Below are 17075 nucleotides of genomic sequence, written 5' to 3' on the forward strand. Positions count from 1 at the left end.
TCAGAACTCAGTACAACAGTAGTTTCATTGTGATGTGTTCGAGAAGTTCTTGGTACGTTTCCAGAGGTATGTGGCATCAGATGTGTACGCAGTTCCCGGAAATTCGGCGCCGGTGGTTTGTGGGCCAGGAACTGAACGAAATAGTTTCAGAGATGTGTTCCCTCAGGTTCAGATAAGGTGAATGTGATAACCAAGTAAGTTCATTATCGTGGTCCTAGAATCACCATAGTCGTATTCTGGCCGTATGGCGCTAACAGTTAACCTGCTGCAAGATGCCATCGTCATCGTGGAGAAGATAAACCATGACAGAATACAGATGGTTCACGTAGTCTATATCTGTCATGGGTACTTCGTTTAGTACAACAGGTCCGATGGAAGCCCAGGAAAAGGCCTGCCATTGCATAATTACTGACTCCATCAGCCTGTGCCCGTTGCGTGGTTTATGCTCCAAACAGCATTTCGCCTGTGTCATGGCTTATCTGGACACGACTGTCAATCTGGTCCAAAAGAAACGTGATTTATCCCACCAGGCAAGGTTTCCCTTTACCAACGGTACGATCTCGATCATCCACGTGATGAAAATGGTCCGCACTATTGTTCATGTGTTCACTACTGTCAGGTGCCTTCGATTACTGTCACAAATTGTACGGAAACCCAAGTGAATATTCCCCATAATAAATTACTGCTCCCACCGTCCTGGCATGGTGCGTATTTCCACAACCGCTTGCCTGAGTTACGAACACGACCAGCAAGTTGGTGTAAAAATGAAACGTGATTCTCCCGATAAGGAGATTCGATTCCATTGCTCCAGTGATACCGATACTGACGACGTCACTGAACCACTTTGGTAACACGTCGCTGTCGTCAGCTGCGGAGCCCCACCTTCAAAAGTGTGCGCTCGCTGTGTGGTCCGAGGCACTTCTCTTCTTACCAGAACTGTAGTCTGACGTCAGATCTGCCACAGACCGACGCCTCTCCTGCTTCACAGAGAGGCAAGCGTCCAGCCTCCACATTCTGCGATGAGGCGTGCATGTCCAATACTTCGTCACTCACTCGGCTTCATTGTCCTTCCATCCAATTAAACACATCTTCATGACAGTTACGTGAACAGTCGACCAGTTTCTTCGTTTCCGGATTGCTCGTTACCATTCCACACGATTACTCTGCAATTCACAATCAAGTGCCTTGTTGAGTGCTCTTCGAACCACCTTCAGGCTGTTTCTGTACCGTTGCACTCCTAAACAGGGAAAGCAAGAATAATGAACACTTAAATACGGTATTGCAGTGTTTGTGTCATTCTGGTTACGATGCAAAGTTCCTTTAGACATGCATGTCCAAAGGAACAGGCACTACGACGATCAGAGCCGTTACGAAAACATAAAATGAAATCGCAGTTGCGAATTAGAACTGGGATCAGGTGTGGAATTGAATGACGACAATGAAAACGTGCCAGACCTGGACTCGAACCTAGGTTTCCCGCTTATCGCGAGTGGTCTCTTACCATTTGATTATCTGTGCACGGCTCAGGGCCAGAACCTAGGTTCCATATGTTGTCACCCATGCGTCTACAGCCGGTACTCGCATCCATTCTGTATATTCACATACAGGTCAGGCGTTGTACTTGAAAGTAGCTTGCACTGTATTGTCAGATAAATACGATATTCCAGTCCTTGTTGTATTGTGATCACGATGCAAAGTCCTTTGGACATGCATGCGGTAATATACATAATGGATGTAAGAGCACAGATTGTTGACACATGGTTGACGACGTATGGGACTTTGGATGTGGCCGTGAGTCGTGCTCGGATAGCCGCTCGCGAGAAGCGGGGAATTCAGGTTCGAGTCCCGGTCTGGCACGTTTTCATTGTCGTCATTTCATTCTAAAAGTGATGGTAGTCCTTATTCGCAACTGGGAAATCATTTGAACACTTAAATATTTCTGCGCGAGGCCTGATTTTGTTTGTTTTCTTACGATGATCATTTTCCCGTATGCAGGTGTATGCCAAGAAATTATTTTCTTATTTGGAGGAAGACACTGGTGACTGAAATTTCGTTCGATGATTCTACCGCAAAGGAAACCGCCTTAGCTTTAATGATTACCACTTCAACTCGCACATTATGTACGTGGAACCCTCTCCCTGTTTCGTGATAGTACAAAGCGTCCTGCCCTTGCTTGATCTTTTTCGATGTCCGCCGTCAGTCCTATCTGTTGGGCCTCCCACGCCGCACACCTGTACTCCAGTAGAAGACGGAGAAGCGTAGTGTAGGTAGTATCTTTAGCAGACTGTTGCATTTTCTAAGTTTTATCCCAACATCGCAGCCTATGCTTCTTTTTCCCCACAATGTTATCTGTGTGATCGTTCCAATTTGAGTTACTCGCAATTGAAATCACTAACTGTTTTGCCGAATTCGTGGCCGTCAGAAATGTGCAACTCATTCTGTAAACGCAATTTAACGTATTACTTTCACTACTCACGTGGACGACTTCACACTTTTCATTAGTTAGAGACGATTGACACTTTTCGCACCATACCGATCTTTTGTCTAAATCAGTTTTCAACTGGTTTGCATCATGTGTTGACTTTACATGACGCTAAATGACAGAATGATCAGCAAACACTTTAACAGGATTGCTAAGTTTGTGCCGTCCGGAGTGGCCGAGTCTGGAACCGCCCGACCGTTACGGTCGCAGGTTCGAATCCTGCCATGGGCATGGATGTGTGTGATGTCGTTAGGTTTCAGTAGTTCTACGTTCTAGGGGACTGATGACGTCAGGTGTTAAGTCCCATAGTGCACAGAGCCATTTGATTTTGCTAAGATTGTCTCCTAAATTGTTTTTGTTGATCAGGAACAGCAGTGGGTCTATATCATTTCCTTGCGGAAAGCCATATTCACTTCTGGTTTACTCGATGACTCCGTCAGTTATAATGAACTGTGACCTTTCTCACAGCAAATTAGGAATCCGGTCTGACAGCTGAGAGGATACTCTGTAGGCACACAATTTAATTACACGTCGTTTCTGAGGAACTGTGTTAAAAGGGTTCTGGAAATCCCAAATTATGGGATCAATATATCGATAGCACTCATTACTTCACGAGAAGCCAGACCTAGTTGTGTTTCACAAAAACGATATTTTCTGGATTCAAAACACATCGTTTTCTTCGACGTTAATCATAATCTCTGAACACAAAATATTTTTCAAAATCCTATTTGCAAATCGACGTTAGTGGTATGGGCCTGTAATTTAGAGGCTTACTCCCATTTCCTTTCTTGGGCTTTGATGTGACCAGCACAACTTCCCAGTCTTTAGTTTCGGATCATTGCACGAGCGAGTGCATGTATAATATTGGCGAGTATGGAGCTATTGTATCAGCTTCCTTTCGAAGGAACTTAACTAATGTACTACGTATCTGGACTGGAAGACTAGCCATTCGTTAAGTGATTTAAACTGTTTCGCTACACCACGGTTATCGACTTACTCAAGTTGGCAGTTGTTTTTGATTGGAATTCTGGAATATTTACTTCGTCTTCTCTGGTGAACGATCTAACGAAGTAACTTTGCTTTAGAGGCGTCGTCATCAGTGACATAGCCCTTGTGTCGCGCAGTGCAGGTATTAAATGCGTGTTGCCGATGATATACTTTAAATACGACCAGAATCTCTTTGGGTTTTCTCCTAGATCTCGAAATAGAGATTCTTTGCGGAAAAAATTAAACTCAGCTTCCACTGAAGACGGCGCTGAATGTCGAGTTCTTTAAAACTCTTTCAGAACCATAACAATCTGCGCTTCGCAAAATCTCTCATGTCAGACAATTGTTGAATTTTCGGTCCGTATTGTCACTGAAAGAGCCCTATTGCGAGAATTATCACACAGTCAATGTAACCACTCATCCATCCAAGTTACTGACAAGAATAATATACAGAAGAAAGGAAAAGAATATTGAGGGTGTGTTACACGACGGCCAGTTTGGCTTTACGAAAGGTAAATCCACTGGAGAGGCATTTTCGACGTTGCGGTTCATAAGGGAAGCAAGACTACAGAAAAATCAAGACACTATCATAGGATTTGTCGACATGGAAAAAGCTTTCGACAATGTCAAATCGAACAAGATGTTAAAAAATCTGAGAAAAATGGGGTAAGCTGTAGGGAGAGACGCGAAAGAAGAACCAAGGGGAGGTAATGTGACCTGAAAACCAAGAACGAATTGCTCGGATTAAAAATGGGGCGTAAGAAAGGGATGTCTGGTTTCGACCCTAGCGTTCAATTTATATGTCGAAGAAGCAATGATGAAAACAAAAGTAAGTTTCAGAAGTGAAACTAAAATTCAAGGTGAATGGATTTAATAAAAGTTTCGCTGATAACATTGCTGTCCTCAGTCAAAGTGAAGAGGAATTATAGCATCTGCTGAATGGAATGAAAAGGCTAATGAGTACAGAATATGGATTCAGAGTAAATAGAAGAAAGTAAGAAGTAATGAGAAGTAGTAGAAATGAAAACATCGAGAAACTTAACATCAGGAGTAGAGATCACGAAGCAGATGAAGTTAAAAACTCTGCTATGCAGGCAGCAAAATGAACGGACGACATAAAAAGCAAAGCAACACTGGCGTAAAATGTATTCCTGGCCAAGAAAAGCCTACTAGTGTGAAACACAGGCTCCAATCTGAGGAAGAAATTCTTAAGTGTGTACGTTTGGAGCACAGAGTTGTACCATAGTGAAACGTGCATTGTGGGAAAACAGGAAAAGAAACAAATTTATGTATTTGATACAAGGCGAAAAAAAATTTTTGAAAATTAGGTAATCTAATAAAGTATGCAATGAGGACATTCTCCGCAGAGTCGACGAGGAAAGGAATATTTTTTGGAAAACACTGACAAGGGAGATGGGACAGGGCTCGTACATCTGTTAAGACGTCACGGAATAACTTCCATGGTACCTGATGGAGCTACAAAGGGTAAAAACCATAGAGGAGGACAGAGATTGGAATACATCTAGCAAATAATTGAGTACGTACGTTTCAAGTGCTACTCTGAAATGAAGGAACTGCGTCAGAAGAGAAATTCGTGGCGAGCCGCATCAAACCAGTCGTAATAATGACGACGCAAAAAATAATTTCATTATAATGATTCATCATTGGCCTGTTCTCCGCATATACACTTCTATTACCGCCTCAAGAGCGGGGAACGCCTCCATGCAGTATACGATATTTTGGCAGCAGTGATTATAATACTTTAACACATCAGTTGAATCTATTCTGAACTCAAGGCTGCCGTTAACCAATATTTACAATTATTTCGGAAATGGCTTCTTGGTAGACGAATGTTTACTACAATATTTTTGCTTTATCGTCGTATGTTTTCTTCAGTATCAGTTTTCGTTATTAACAAAAATTCTTTATAATTCAATTTAATAGAATTTTCATTAGTATCAGTATACAGGGTGTAAGCTGTCACCACAATCCCTCTTGTAACGTCACAATTGACGTAATGTATCTATAGCAAAAAAATGTCTCTGAGCACTGTGGGACTTAACTTCTAAGGTCATCAGTCTCCTAGAATTTAGAACTACTTAAACCTAACTAACCTAAGGACATTACACACGTCCATGCCCGAGGCAGGATTCAAACCTGCGACCGTAGCGTTCGCGCGTTTGCAGACTGTAGCGCCTAGAACTGCTCGGCCAACTCTGCCGGCTGTAGCCCTAACAATTTCGTTAACCAAAGATATATTTTTTTCCACAGTTTAATTTCATGAAAGCAAAGAAAACCATTAAGGCACCGTCCTAGGAAGCAAGGAAGTAGTAAGTAGAAAAGGAATACAGTCCTCCTGTACCAGCTATCATGCTTGAGCACTGCTAAAACATGAATAGTATCCCTAATCAGAGCGGAAAGTGGCTTTTGAATTAGTGACAGCCGCACGCTCGGGACGCTATTGCTCTGGGTCATGGGGCAGGCCCCAGTGACCTTCTTCAGTTGCGTAGGCGCGGTCAGACCCGTAGCGCATCCTACACGAAGCCGAATTTAATGTAGGCGTGAACATAGAACCTCCTCTGCAGAAGACTTCTCGGAGTGGAATTGATGGAATCGCTTGCTGATGAAGGGCGGCTCCTCGTCTCAGAAAGTTTTATGGCATCTGTGTAAAGCTCCAACTGTCGGTGCTTTACCATAGTGTAGGTCACACAGCAGATTTTCCGAAGCTAGAGGAAAGCTAGGGGATTCGAGTCAACTGCATTCGGGGCCTATGACTTATCCATGTTGGACAAAAAGCACGGCAACTGAAAAGAGGTGGACTGAAATGCCGGCCTTCTGGTTTCGTTTTTGATAGATTTGGTTTCAAAAATACGTGTGTTGGTGTGTGCTTCAGAAAACGGCGTAAAATACGGCATCTTTTAAACAGATGGGACTAAAATGACCCATTCATAAGAGTCAATGTTGTGTAAAGGTGGGTCTGCATATGGAAGTTACGAACAAAGAAGAATACGCTTCTGTACGCAGAAATTACCAAAGATGGCTCTAGAAAGATATTTTACCTACATTAACAGACATCCAAACGATGTCTTCAGAGAGAATAGATGAACTACAACGCAAAATTCTAAGGAAATGTTGTATTTTTCTTTTCATTAATCACCCTTCTGGCTTATTTGATGCAACCGACCTTTCTTCTTTCCGCTGCCAATTCTTCATCTGAGTAATACTTACACACAACGCTCGTGTTACTTGTTAGGTAAATTACAGCCTCTGCCATCTCTGCAATTTTTACCCCCTACGTATCCCTCTAGACCACAGCTATTCCATGCTGCAATACGTAACGTATCATTTTGTCACATCTTCGTGTCATTGTGTACACAAACATATGTTGTCGCTGATTATGTGAAGATTTTAATTTCTTGTCTTACCAGTCCATGTGATTATCGATGTCTTTTCACAGCATTAAATTCGAACGAATCGATTCGTTTCTCTTTCTGGTTTTCAATGGTCCATGAATCACTGTCATACAAAGCTGTGACCTAAATGTAGGCCTTACACACCTTTGAGTGAGGAATAACTTCTTTGCGTAGGCTAGCCTGCTACTTATATCCTCGTTCAAAATGATTCAAATGGCTCTGAGCACTATGGGACTCAACATCTGAAGTCATCAGTTCCTTACAACTTAGAACTTCTTAAACCCAACTAACGTAAGGACATTACACACATCCATGCCCGAGGCAGGATTCGAACCTGCGACCGTAGCGGTCACGCACGGTCACACTGGCTGGATATATCCTCGTCCGTCATGCATCGTTTTGCTTCTTGCTCTTAGTGGTCCCCAATTTTAATTTCATAGTTGGTCGCCAATCTTATTTCTGCTACTCGTTAATCTTATTTCACTAGTCGTCATCAGTGTTGTTTTTGTTCGGTTTGCTCTCAGTCCACAATCAGCACTCATTAAGCTGATCATTCCATTTAGAATATCCCGCAATTCAACTCCATTTATAGTCATAATAGCAATGTCATTACTGATATCATTTCGCCCTCAGTATTAATCCCATTTGCTGAAAATTTGTTTCGTATTCATCTTCGCCAGTTACATATACAGATTGAAAGCTAGGACAGAAAGTCTCCGACTAGCATCAGTTTCTATCCTATTACTTTGTACTATATTATTCTTAGTGTAAGAGCCTATGTTTCAATAAACAGTATATATAGCAAAAGCAGAATTTTGATATTGAAAAGTTTCAAGAAAAAATAATGTCTTGTCTTCACATATTCATTGCATTACTACACTAAGGAACAGATTTCGTTTTCAACCTTTAAGTTGAAACGTCCCCTTTGAACAATTATACAAGACTGTGCTTAAACTGACACACAATATTTTTAGCGCAACGGAATCTGACTTTCAAAAATCCCTACGAAAGAATGGCCCTGACTAACAATAACCTATACGTTTCACAAATCACTTACCTCACAAAAATCTTCGTTACTCAAGCTACTGCAATACAGCGAGCGCCACTACTGCCAGCTAACTAAAAGATTCAAACTACGGAAGTCACTAACTACTGATAGGCACAGTTAGCAAATGAATGATTTTAATAGAGAACAAACAATGTATTTACCTCACTAGTCATAATATATATAGCAGTTCATGACACCAATTCGTACAAATTTCAAAACTCCTCCATCTCTCTCCCCACGTCCACCACTGCTGGCGGCTCACCTCCAACTGCGCAACGCTACGCGCTGTTAGCATCCAGCTGCCGCTGCCCAACACTACAATGGCAGACAACAATGCAAACCAGCAACAGACTGCACACAGCACAGCCAGTGATTTTCTTACAGAGCGCTACGTGGCGTTAGCGTTACCAATAAAAAAACCTAAACAGCCTACTTACAAAGTATTTGCTAGGAGTTGTTGCTTACAGTATTAGAAATTACGGTAATATTTTTTTCCCACTCCATGATATTTGCAAAGCACGTAGGCTGCAATGTTCATTTTTATACAGAATAAAAAATGTATAATACCCTTATCGAAAGACTGTTCCGGTAGATCACAGTGTCCTTTATAAGTAACAGAAGATAACAGAGCAGCCGCAGCTTCTTGTTCTCAATGAACAGTAGCTAAAAATGTATCTGGGGCGTTTGAAGAAAGACCTAAGCCTCTCTCTCAGTCTGTACACTCCCGTAAGCATGTATATCTTGTGATACTTTCCCGGTTATAGAGTCATTGTTGAAACCCTGTAAGTAGTAGTTTCCTGCTCTTTGTTATTTCCTGTTCTGAGAGTGATTATAGAGTGTATCTTCATGAATTACAGAATGAAGTTTCACTAACTGGTTGGCGAATGCAGACTAGTTTTCGACACCTATTAGAACAGACTCATGTTTCACAAATCGGTTCCTCATGCATATAAGAGACTAATCTCACAGCTGGTTGTGAAGTTATCGTGAAATGTTGCAAGATGATCCATCCGCCATCTCGTGAAACTCAGTATTGTACGTAAGCGTTATATTACGTAGTCCGCCTCCGTAGCTAAGTGATCAGTGAGTCTGACTTCTATGAGGAGGGCTCATGTTCAGTTCCCGCTAGTGTAACTGATTTTTGCTTGTTTGTTTGATTGTTAGAAAAACTGTTCAACCTCGTAATGCCAGTTGAGGAGCTACACGCATGACCATTAGCGGCTGCAAATTCTGGGAACTGACTACGGCCTGAAGATTGTGTGCTGACCCAGTGTCCCCCGTACAGTATCCGGGTGACGCTCTTGCCATAGGATGACACGGTGGCCGGTCGTTAATTGCCCTACAGGACTAGCAGGCAGAGCTTTAGCTTATGTCGTACAGAAACACGATGCCGGGCAGTAGTGTAGTGGATAAAAGGACTTACTGCGTGCAATATATATTATAATAACTCGCTTCTGATTCATTGAATGTATACTACATAAAGCATAGCAAAATATTTTTAATACCCCAACTTATTAGCTTCAAATTGAGAGTTAAACAAAATATGTAACCCTAACCAAAATCATGAATTCTTTTAACAATAATGAATTCTTTGACAAGACTACTAAAAAAAAGGAAAAGAAAAAAAACTTAACACTGAAACTTTAGATACGAAATGCAGGACAAAAAGTAATTACTTTGTTGTCTTAACTATGAGCTCTTGCCTCTCATGGCAGCAGAATATCCTTATGCACAAGATCAGTTACAGCAACAGATTAGAGATCTTATCGCCGACATATTGAAATCAGAGGCCTTCACAAAAACGCACTCACTTCCGTCGTGGCAAGACGATCTTCTGGCTGCTGTCCAGTCGAATTTCCATAAAGAAAAACCCATGAAGTCTAGGTCTCAGTTCAGCTTTGCCAAGGCGAGGAAAACAGCGCCCTTTATATCACCGAGTGGTCTCGCCCAACAACGTTGGAAGGGTACTGAAGTTGAACTGTGCCTTGCACATCATGTTATACACTGAACAGCTCTGTGCCCATCAAAGCGCAAAATGTTTTGTCATTTTGAACTCACTTAAAAAAAATGATGAAGTTCATTGTCATTATCTTACCAATTAAAGACACTTTCATTCCTGTTTTGTGAAATTCGTGATGTAACTGGATCAGTCAAATAAGGTTATTTTTGAGAATAATTACTCTTTCTAAATTTTATTACATTTCCTAGGGGTTGGCCATTAAATTGTAGAAGCTGTGCCGTAAAATAGCCACTGGTGAGGTATGGCATCTGACAGCAACGAACGCTTGCTTATATGTGAAACTGCGCTCAGATGGGCTGCCACTTTTGCAAAGCCTGTTCTGTTATGCACCATTTGGATTGAACTGTCCAGTATGATTTATTTTACAAATTACTGACTGGAGTCCTAGCAGCTTATGTGAGGCTTACAGATTCGACTCTGCTAGTTTCCCTCCATGTTTTGCCGTAACTTGCCTTCAGTGTACCACTGACTTAATGGTTCAAATGGCTCTGTGCACTATGGTACTTAACATCTGTGGTCATCAGTCCACTAGAACTTAGAACTACTTAAACCTAACTAAGGACATCACACACATCCATGCCCGAGGCAGGAATCAAACCTGCGACCGTAGCAGTCGCGTGGTTCCGGACTGAGCGCCTGAACCGCTCTGACTTAATAAATGGGCATTTTGATATATTGCACCAGAGGCCTGTTCGTTCTAGAAGTGCGAAAATTGACGAGAGGTTATGTGCATGCTTTTGTCCGGGCTCCGTACCACAATCGATAAATCGAAACCCTTTTAGGATCGTTTCGTTGTCCTCCCGTCCGTCTACCACTCTATCTCCGTCCGACTGTTAAGAACCCATGTTCTCAGGAATGAGAGGACGTAAAAAGCTGAAATGTATGTCACATACTAAGGCCCACTGGCCCTTAGCAGTAAACAAAATTTAAGCTTCTTAGTCAATCCACTCAAAAGATACTGCGATATTTTTCACACATATTCATACTTGCAAAGTCAATCATCAAAACCTATATGGTATCAACCTCCTAGATTCATGAAATTTGCGAAGGAGCTAGATTTCACATTAAAAGTATAGGATAAACTCCAGAAATCGTTAATTTGTAATTATATCAGATTAAAATTTTTTCTTAATTTTTTTATACTTGTGTCTCTCTGCCTGTCAATAAAGACCCATTTTCTCAGGAACTGATGGGCGTATAAAGCCCAAATTCATGTCACATACTACTTTCTGTGATCCCTTCGCGACGTAATACGTTTAAGCTTCCAAGTAAATGGAATCAAAAGGAATGGTCATTTATGTCTTACACTTTAATACTCATTCACTCATTACAAATTATATGGGACTTTGTGTAGAGCTAGAAACATGAAATTTGGTAAGGAGCTAGGCTTTACATTACAAATAAAGGAGAAAAATTCAGGAATACAGAAATACAAGTCGCTGAGAAATGAAATCTGTATGAAATGGCTACAAGAAATTTGTGAAGAAAGAGAGAAAGAAATAACTGTCGGAAAGACTAACTGAGCATACAGAACAGGCAAAACCACCTTCCGTGAAATTGAAAGCAAAGTGTTATAATATTAAGAATGCAATGGGATTCCACTGTGAAATGCAGAATAGATAGCTGATAAGTGGAAAGAGTACATTGAAAACCTGTCTGAGAGGGAGGATTTGTCTAATGTAATAGAAGAAGAAACCGGATTCAATGCAGAAGAGAGAGAGGACCCAGTACTAGAATTAGAGTTAAAAAGAGCTTTGGAATACTCAAGATTAAATAAGACAGGAGAGATAGATAACATTCCATCTGAATTTATGAAATCATTGGGGGACGTGGCAACAAAACAACTACTCACGATGGTGTATACAATGATCGAGTATGGCGATATATCATCGGAGTTTCGGAAAAGAAGTATTATCCACACAATTCTGAAGACTGCAAAAGCTGAAAAGTGCGAGAATTATCGCATAATCAGTTTAAGATATCATGTAACCAAGTTGATGACAAGAATAGCATACAGAAGAATGGAAAGGAAAACTGAGGCTGTGTTAGACGACGATCAGTTTAGCTTTAGGAAAAGTAAAGGCACCAGAGAGGAGGTTCTGACTTTGCAGTTGATAAGGGAAACAAGACTAAAGGAAAATCAAGAGACGTTCATAGAATTTGAGGACTTGGAAAAAGCGTTAGACAATGCCAAATCGTGCAAGATATTTGAAATTCAGGGATATATATGGATAAGCAACCGGGAGAGAAGGATAAAATACAACATGTACCAGAGCCAAGACGGAATAATGATAGTGGAAGAACAAGAGTGAAGTGCCGTGATTAAAATGGGTGTAAGACAAGGATGCACTGCTTCACCGCTACCGTTCGATTTCTACATCGAAGAAGCAATGATAATCCCCAGTAGAAGTGAAGAAGAATTACGCGATCAGCTGACTTGAATGAACAGTATAATGAGCACAGAATACGGTCTGAGAAAGACGAAAGTAATGAGAAGTAGCAGAAATGAGAGCAGTGAGAAAATTAACATCAGTATTCATGTTCATGAACTGAAGGAAATCTGCTAGTTAGGAAGTAAAGTATCATACGTTGGACGGAGCGAGCATCGAAAGCAAACTAGAACTGGCAAATAGGGCATTTCTCACCGAGAGAAGTCTGCTACATCAAACACAGGACTTAATTTGAGGAAGAAATATCAGAGAATGTACATTCGGAGCACTACATTATATGGTCGTGAAATTTGGTCTATGGGAAACCGGAAAAGAAGAGAGTCGAAGCATTTGATATGTGGTCCTGCAGAATGACAATAATCAGGTGGACTGGTAAGATAAAGAACGAGAAGATTCTTCGCAGAATAGGTGAGGAATGGAGTAAATGGAAATCACTGGCAAGAAGAAGGGACAGTCTGGTGAGACACCTGTTAAGACGTCGGAAAATAACTTCCATGGTACTAGAGGGAGGTGTATAGGGTAAAAACTATAAAGGAAAATAGACATTGGAATACATCCAGGAAATAACTGAAGACATAAGTTGCAAGTGCTACTTTCTGATGAAGAGGTTGGAACAGAAGAGAATTTTGAAAGAAAAAAAAATAGTTGCTCGCAGACTCACCTATGGAAACCTGTACGGAACTTCCAGTTGACCTAGAATCAATAATAGATTTGGGAACAAGTAAATCTCAATAATGTGAAACTGTAGCTACGTGGCATAAAAATATCTTTTTGCTATTATAAATTACTGTTCATTCACCAACGGTCAAAAGCATAATAGAAAAGTATTACTGCTTTTAAACATGAAACGTAAGCCGTTACCATGTTTTAGTATCTATATAAAAATATTTTACTAAATTTTCTCTTGATACATATACACTCTAAGAGAAATAATCACAAACAGCAAAGGAATTACACAAACTGGTTACAATTTGTAATTCATATATATGTGGACAGAAAACGCAAAATTGTGAACTCTGGCTGTCCATGGATGAACGTGTGACGCTGCAGCGCTGTTGCACCATGAATGTGTCAAGCATAGTTAACCGGGGACATAACGATCCCAAAGCACAAAGACATTTTTAATTTCACTTCGTGTACTAAGTCGGGCAGTAACTATGCCTCGCAGATACTCATATGATCAAATAAGCAGATGTGAACATTTGAGAGAGAACTTTTAGTTGGGCTTAAAGTAGCCAGTAGTAGTAATCTGTCATCTGAATGAAAGTGACGTCACTCTTTGACGACGTTGGCAGGAATGGGTGAACCATGTCGAACGCAGCGTTAAGAAGGAGGCGTTCGACCTAAAGAGACAACAGAATAAGAAGACGAAGCAGTCGTGAGAGAGGCACTGAAAGTCCTGAACTCACGATGGTCATCGATCTGACATGTAACCAATAGGTGCTCCAGTTATCACAAGGACCACTCATAGGCTGCTCACCGAAAATACTGACAATCGGATGAGCCAGTTGGTCAGAATTTGGCACTATATCCCTCAACAGGACATCCAACACCTCCGTCAATTAGTGCCAAGCTGAGTAACTGCTTGCTGAAGGGCCATTGGTGGAACAACGCGTTATTGACTGTCTCAATTTGTGAAGCTATTACTCTCAAGAAAATCATACAATGTTTCTGAAATTTAACCACTTGCTTGTCCTTACATATTCATCGCATCTACCGATTTCTTTCCCATTCAGATAATACCTTCGTGGTACGTCGTAGCGTGTATACATTGTAGTCTCCTGCTCGCTTCTTTTTGTATGTCCGGGATAGTCTGAGAACTGCTATAGAGATTTTGATACTCTGAGCTACTGTGCCGGCTTCACTCAGCTATGCTGGCGGACGTAACACTCCATACCGGTGCGGAGTAGCCGCGAGATTTGAGGCGCCATGTCACAGATTCCGTGGCCCTTCCTGCCAGAGGTTCGAGTCCTCCCTCGGGCATGGGTGTGTGTGACGTTCTTCGCGTAAGTTCGTTTTACTTAGTGTAAGTAGTGTGTAAGTCTAGGGACCGATGACTACAGGATGTTGGTCCCTCAGGAATTCACACACGTTTGAACCACTTCATACCCACATATTTATAAAATTCTAGCTTGCTTATTCACCATATTCGGCGTTAAAAATGTTATTGATATGCGAACGCAGCCACGCTGACCACTCAGCTACGGAGGTATACTGATTACCATTGATCCTTAAAACTATGCACGGGGCGGGGGGGGGGGGGGGGGGGAAGCTGCAAGCGTACTTGTGAGAAGTCAATCTTACACTGAAGCGCCAAAGAAACTGCAAAAGTAAGGCGTATTCAAATACAGAGATAAGTAAACAGGTAGAATACGGCGCCGCGGTCGGCAGTGCCTATGTAAGACAACATTTGTCTGTCGCAGTTGTTACATCGGTTACTGCTGCAACAGTGGCAGGTTATCAACATTTTAGTGAGTTTGAACATGGTATTATAGTTGGCGCACGAGCGATGGTACACAGCATCTCTGAGTTAGCGATGAAGTGGGGATTTTCCCGTACGACCAACTCACGAATGTACCGTGAGTATCAGGAATCCGATAAAACATCAAATCTCCGACATCGCTGCTGCCGGAAAAAGGATCCATTTAGATCGGGACCAACGACGACTGAAGAGAATCATTCAACGTGACAGATGTGCAGCCCTTCCGCAAATTGCTGCAGATTTCAATGCTGGACCATCAACAAGTGTCAGAGTGCGAACCATTCAATGGAACGTCATCGATATGTGCTCTGTAATGGTGGGGGCGTGTGATGTTGCAGTGCTATAGGACTCCTGATACGTCTAGATACGACTCTGGCAGCTGATACGTAAGTGAGCATTCTGTCTGGTCACCTCCCCAACCATTACGTCCATTGTACATTCCGACAGTTGGGCAACTCCACCAGGAAAATGCGACACCCCACACATCCAGAATTGCTACACACTATCCCCAGGAATACATTTCTGTGGTTCAACACTTCCGATGGCCACTAAACTCTCCGTAATTGAGCATACTTGGGATGCCTTGAACGTGCTGTTAAGAAGAGTTCTCCACTCCTTCGTACTCTTACGAATTTATGGACAGCCCTGCATGATTCATAGTGTCGATTCCCCCTACTTCAGACATTAGTCGAGCCCATGCAACGTCGTGTTGCGGCACTTCTGCGTGCTCACAGGACCCCTACACGATATTGGACAGGTGTACCAGTTTCTTTGCCTATTCATTGTACATAATCAAAGTCCACCTGCAAGGAGATGAACCAATTCTTCTATTCACAGTGATGCATATGTACCTGTTACAACTTGGTTATTTACTGTGGCCTTGAAGTTATCACAGATGGAAAGAAACTCTTCTGTTTGACAGACGACTATGCTGAGATATGACCAGAGACTTCATGTATTATAGTCAAGAACTCCTAGGCCATGAGAGCATCTAATTCATTCTGCTCAGACTCTTTCAAATCGAACGGTATACACTAGCATATGTGAACCGTGAAATAAAGTAGGTACGGAGAGTGAGATGTGTTAAAATCACTTTTTGCACGTCTTCATCATTAAAGAAACAGGTATCTCAAATTGTTACAACCGTTTCTGGATTCTCAGATAAGAAATACTTCTGCTACTTATGACTGAAACTGTACATCGCCAGATATATTTTGGCCATCCTTATGATTGCCCACCATAAGCTATAGGCGCACCAACCGCCTAAATGTCGAGTTACTGCTTGACGAAACCGAAGGAGTGGGCTGGGACATGACAGTAGGGGGACAGAGGTCTAACGTGGTTATAGCAACCTTCAAAGGTGGTCACAGCTTTACAGTCTGTCTTCTGGTATTGTGACAGACGACGGCTATGTGGACAAAAGGTTTCTTGGAGGGAGCAGGCGCCGCGGCTGTGGCCATGGAACTCAGGGCAGCAGGTAGCCTGTCTTGATGCTGGAGAGGTGGTATGGCTCTTCGTAGATGGCGAGAATGGCTGTCTGTTGAAGCTGTGAAGGTCGCGTTCAAATGCGGCGGCGGACTGTAGGCTTCCTCTTTCATTGTAAATGACCGTACGATGCGTGCTACTTTTTCCAAAATAGAATGTGGTAACTTCTGGGCATCGACTGTCAGTGCATCTTGGATCAGTCTATCGTCTATGAGGCTGTGTTCATAAAATTTATCAGTACTATCTTCTTTGCTAGTGAATTTACGGTGTCGATTAATGTGTTGGAATTCAGAGGTGTGTCTGCACCAGTTGTTTAGCACACGAATAGAAGCGCAGTGATATGCATTCGGCAATCAGAGCGTGAGTGTACTTTATCCACGAGCTCGCCCAGGATGAAGACGGAAGGCACCTTCTAAGGGGCGTAATTCTGTATCATTTGAAACACTTGTGGTTCGCAAAGTGCGAGGAAGTATCCAGAATGAGATTTTCACTCTGCAGCGGAGTGTGCGCTGATATGAAACTTCCTGGCAGATTAAAACTGTGTGCCCGACCGAGACTCGAACTCGGGACCTTTGCCTTTTGCGGGCAAGTGCTCTACCAACTGAGCTACCGAAGCACGACTCACGTCCGGTACTCACAGCTTTACTTCTGACAGTATCCGTCTCCTACCTTCCAAACTTTACAGAAGCTCTTCTGCGAAACTTGCAG

The 17075-nt window shown here is 42.1% G+C and overlaps 1 protein-coding gene and 1 non-coding gene across 3 annotated transcripts in view; one reads left to right on the top strand and one right to left on the bottom strand.

Annotated features, from left to right (window-relative positions):
* Positions 1–17075, top strand: part of LOC126356006 (diuretic hormone receptor-like) — a 673424-nt gene that overhangs the window by 399112 nt on the left and 257237 nt on the right. The window lies entirely within an intron of this gene.
* Positions 16910–16984, bottom strand: Trnal-caa (transfer RNA leucine (anticodon CAA)). The gene has a single exon. It is a non-coding gene; the product is annotated as a tRNA-Leu (tRNA).

This window comes from Schistocerca gregaria, chromosome 3 (genome assembly GCF_023897955.1).
Source record: "Schistocerca gregaria isolate iqSchGreg1 chromosome 3, iqSchGreg1.2, whole genome shotgun sequence".
Classification (NCBI taxonomy): Eukaryota; Metazoa; Arthropoda; class Insecta; order Orthoptera; family Acrididae; genus Schistocerca; species Schistocerca gregaria.